Source organism: Kogia breviceps, chromosome 11 (assembly GCF_026419965.1).
Source record: "Kogia breviceps isolate mKogBre1 chromosome 11, mKogBre1 haplotype 1, whole genome shotgun sequence".
NCBI classification, from domain to species: Eukaryota; Metazoa; Chordata; class Mammalia; order Artiodactyla; family Physeteridae; genus Kogia; species Kogia breviceps.
The window spans coordinates 60,192,885-60,198,170 of NC_081320.1; the positions used below are offsets into that span (position 1 = coordinate 60,192,885).

The window sequence follows — 5,286 nt, forward strand, 5'->3', positions numbered from 1 at the left end:
ATGGCATGAAATGTGCTCAACCTAGCCCTTAGTGTTCTGTCCCCATTTCCCTTTTTTTTCTTTATCCTCTTGTGTAAGAAAAAAAATGAAAGACTGCATATATGAATTTTTAAAACTTGTGATACTATTTCAGACTTTATCTCCACTGTTGTAGCCCAACAAAATGTATTCAAATATTTCATTTGCTACATACTATGTATCTGATTTATATTGAATATTTTGAAGACTAGAAATCTTCATATAACTGATTCTGTGTAAGAAACCAGATGGAAAATAACATTTATTGCTATATATGGTACTCGGCATCAAATATTTTGGGGTTTCATTTATCTTATGTCCATTCTCTTAACAACCCTATAGGGTAGGCCTTGTTTTTTTCTTTTTTTTTTTTTTCTTAGTGTATGAAAATGTTTCTAACTGTAAAATCTATTCAGTTAATTTAACCAACTGATTCTTTCTGTTCCATTCCCACAGTCTGATTACAATATGAAAACTGATTCAAACTGCTTAACCATTTGTGAATTTTGAGAAATGAAGACATTTGGCTAGGCGAATACCAATGATATTTAAAGAATATATGTTGAGTATATATTATAGATTATATAGTTATTCCCAGCTTTTTTTTTTTTTTTTTTGAAAGAGGTTTATCCATTCCTACCTTTTGCCTTGTGACTTGCCTTATGTTTGGTGGAGGAATCTATATCTCCATGATACTGTTTTGGGGCTTGTCCAAGTGACTGGTTTTAACAGTGAAATGTGAGTGAGTATGACATGTGCAACATCTGAGCAGGGACTTTTAAAGCCATTATGTTTTCCACCAGTCCACTTACTCATTTCCCTAAGCTATAGAAATATTATGTCACAAATAGGGAGTTCTCTTCAATTCTGGAATTAAAGGACACATAGGGGAGACCAAAGCAGTTGATTCACAGCCCTGATCACATGCTATGAATAGAAATAAATGTCTGAAGTTTGGCAATTGCTTGTCATAGAAGCAAAGTGACAAATATAGTATCAATATATAACTTTGATTAAGTAAATGTAGTATATTACTGATAAAGCTATTCATGAATAGTAAAAATTCAAATGTTATAGTAAACTTTATGGGGTGATGGAAATTCTTAGCACTTTAGTGTAATTTTATTGTATAGAATAGAATTTCATTGAAAACATATTGAAAAAAAAACTGTTAGGGCATCCTTTGAATACATGGATATAAGTTTCAACATAAGGCTTCCTGTTGCAATGAAGATTGGCCCATTTCGGTACCTGCTATGCACTCAGTCAGTAATTAAATTTTCGATATTTTCAATGTTTCTTATGTATAATAAGATCCATTTTTTGATGTGCTACTCTGTGAAGGGTAACTGCCAATACCTTCAAGGAAGAGAATATGTCTTCACTCTCTGATAGACATTAGGAAGCAGCTGAGGAAAGGGGGAAACATGATGTTTGTCTCAGTTGACTCCCTCTTACTCTGAGACACAGATACATTCAATCGACCCTACTAAATTCCTATTTGCTAAAATTTATGTCTTTCCCAGTAGTGTTTTACATTTTGGTTTATTATACCCTGAGTCCTAACTCTACCCTTGAAAGTAGAGATTATTCTCAGGATACCTGATTGCTGTTAGATACCTCATTCTCCCATATTGGGACCCTTGGCAAATCACAGCCTGAATCTTAATAGAAATGAATGAAAAGAGCAACCCAATGAGTAGTACATTTTGCCTCCTGACAACCTAAGTCATGTTCCTGGTTAAGATGATAGTTTTTTTTTTTTCCACTGTGACTAACCATCCTCAAATTAAACAAATATATACTAGCTGTCTCCTGAAATTAAAAAAAAAAAAAAAAAGTATATGGAAGGTCAGGGTGGCTTTAAAAGGCTTCACAATGCAAGCAGCCTCTACCTTGTAGACTTCTGTACTATTGGTGGACTTGTCACCTGCCTTGCACCCTTTACAGATTCATATTGTTTGGATTTTGAGATGGAGAGTCATTAACCCCAAAAAATTAAAACATATAAATCAGAATGAAGCTTTAATAATTTGGAAAGGGAGAAGTTGGGCTGACTGCTCTTGTGGGGGAAGAAAACTAACTTTACCTTTACCTTTCTAGGTTCTTGGCTGAAACACGCCCTGCAATGAAAAGATTAATAGAGAAAAACAGAGGTTTAATAATACATACATCAATACTTCCTGCATACGTGGGAGATATCCATGAAAACTGAATAACTCCAAAATGGCCCAAGTCACTGCCTTAAATAACATATCCAGCTAAAGGCAATAGATGTGGGGGGGGGCAGGAAGGGGGGGCAGTTCTTGGAAGTTACCAGGAAAAGCACAGTAAACACAGTATTGTTAAGCAGACTTAAGTCGGTAGCCTTCTCCACTACTAAGAGTTTCTAGAGATTTAGAGTCCTTCATCTCTTCCTGGTACAGAAAGGGAGACACCCTTACAAATGGATATTCCCTTATAAATGTAAATATCTCTTAGAAAAGAGTAACTCTTACTCTGTTTTCAGAGCTTCTCCCGTGTCTGCAGTTTCTTAAAAAATAATCAGCTCAAAATAATCCTTACGGCTTTTCCTGAGCTTCTGCGAAGGTGCTCGGTCCTTCCGAGGAAGCTAAGGCCACGTTGGGGTGAGGCCCTCACTTCATCTGGCGACTAGCACCGCGCCCGGCGGACCCTGCCTAGCCCTCGCCCGCACCATGGCCTCCGTCTCGGAGCTCGCCTGCAACTACTCGGCCCTCATCCTGCACGACGATGAGGTGACGGTCACGGAGGATAAGATCAATGCCCTCATTAAAGCAGCCTGTGTAAATGTTGAACCTTTCTGGTCAGGCTTGTTTGCAAAGGCTTTGGCCAACGTCAACATCGGGAGCCTCATCCGCAATGTGGGCGCAGGTGGACCTGCCCCAGCAGCTGGTGCTACACCAACAGGACGTCCTGCCCCCTCCACCACTGCTGCCCCAGCTGAGGAGAAGAAAGTGGAAGCGAAGAAAGAAGAATCTGAAGAGTCTGATGACGACATGGGCTTTGGTCTTTTTGACTAAACCTCTTTAGTAGAACGTTCAATAAAAAGCAGAGCTCTTAAAAAAAAAAATCCTTATGTCAAAGAGACATATTTTGCGATAGCAAATTTTGCTTTCCTTCACTCTCTTCTATAGGCAAATAGCACAGAAGTACCAAATCTGCAAATGTCTGATATATTCTGCATAGATTTTGTGTTATGGCTCTTAAAAGTCAATATCATTTGCCCTTTTTTGGGGTGGGGAGAGATGGAGGCCATTACTGCAACCTCTTTGTTATGCTTCGTTAATTAATATGGGCCAAACACTGTGCAATATTGGAGATATTTTATCTCCATTACTCTTAGAAGACCCCATGTGGTAGATGTAATTGCAGAAATGTAACTCAGACCCAGTTTACTCAAAGTCACACATGTAAGAAAAACAGTGAAACCAGATTTTGAGTAAGTCCACACCAATCTGGACAACACTGCCATTCTGGACTACACAAAAGTACATTGGGCTGGGCAGGAAGTCATAAATAATGATGATTTGTTTTTTATCTTTTGAATCCCAGGTATGAGATTGAGATCTGAGGATAAATGTCTTTCCCTTTTAAAATTTTAAATCTAAAATATTAACTTACACATGATTTTGAGATTGGAAAGTAAAAATAGCAGTAATTCTAAGCCAGAGAAGTATCAGAAAGCTACTTGATTGGCTCATAAGTGCAGATAATTACATTTTATCCAATGGTAGAAAATATTACTCCAACTGCCTAAACGTGCTTACCCTAGCAAACCCAGTATAAAACTCCCTCTTGCCTTTTAACTTGTTTACCACAATGAGCAGACAAAATTCCTGCCTCAAAACTGTAATGTCATTTAAACTTTTCCATATAACACAGCTTTCCTTCTGACCTAGCTTCCAGATTACTGTTTATCCACACTCATAGGTCTAGCCTTCTAAGAAATCTCTTCTATTCAAAATGCCTTTCACTTCAGGCTGGCAGACTGCCTTACCTGCCTAACACTAGCAAACTCTTAACAAGTGTCCGCCTTCTCCACCCCATCCCAATAATAGCAGTAAACACTTAGACAATAATATATGCCAGAAACTCTTCAGCCAATTAGAAAAATTATCTCATTTAATCCTCACAACAAGTCAATAAGGTGGTTATTGCTATGATTCCCATTGTATAAGAGAGGGAGCTGAAAGACAGAAATGTTAATCAATTTGTCTAACATCATACAGTTTAATAATTATCTTAACCAGGATTTGAACTAGGGCATTTGGCTGCAGAGTCCATATTCTTAACTACTGTTCCAACCGACTTTAAATCTCAAGCCTGATCCATTGATAAGCCTGGTAGTATCTCTGTTCCCGGCCACATATTTTTTCCCATAAGCTATTTTCAACAGATGCTTGCTGAATGCTGGTTTCATGTTATAAATGATTACTTAGAGCTTCTTAAATTGAATCCAGGCAGAACCTAAAGATGAACATCATGTTAAAAACCTTTGTGTGTATTTTTTCTTGGTGGCTTTTTAACCTCTAAATCTATATAGAAATGTTCACTCAATAGAACATGCTGACTCCAACGATGTTTACTATTTTGGGAATTTTAAAGTGGTGAGAGCTATTGCCAGGCATATCTATTTTGTTTTGTTTTGTTCTTAAGCATACACTGATGTGCATTTGAAAACTTATTGTCATTCCTTTTTCTTTTCTTCCTCTACTTCCTCTATCTCTTTCCTTTTTTTTTTTTTTCCCTGTTACTTCCCTTCATGAACAAATCAGACCAAAAGCCAATAGATGGGCTGAGCAAAGTAGGCATCCTTGTGGGTCTGGGGGGACTTCCACAACTTGGCACAAGGTTTGAGCAAAAGCAGGATAAAGATACTAATGGCAATGATCCTGCCTGTGGCTCTGGAGCCCGAGTACGGTAAAGAGAGAGTTTAGGAGGGCAGACAGAGCAGGGTAAGGAGAGTGTCACAAATGGGGTGGCAATTAGAGTAGCCTGGTCAGTGGCCAGCAGAGTGAGGAGAGTGTTCCTGCAAGAAGACAGTGGCAGTGGTGGCCCAGTATGGGGTGTTGGATTCAGAATAGGATGCAAAGGGAATTTCCATGGGGGTTAGAACAGAGGTGAGAACAGGCGACTGGTTATATGTAGGACGGTGTTGATCAAATAAGTAAATTTGATTCCTTGCTGTCAAAGAATAGTTACAAATATGGAATGAACCCTGTGTGGTATTAGATTTGGATTGCTGAT

At 38.3% G+C, this 5,286-nt stretch overlaps 1 pseudogene; it reads left to right on the plus strand.

Annotated features, from left to right (window-relative positions):
* Positions 1–2,611: 2,611 nt before the first annotated feature.
* LOC131765280 (large ribosomal subunit protein P1 pseudogene) lies at positions 2,612–3,067 on the plus strand (annotated as a pseudogene).
* Positions 3,068–5,286: the final 2,219 nt, after the last annotated feature.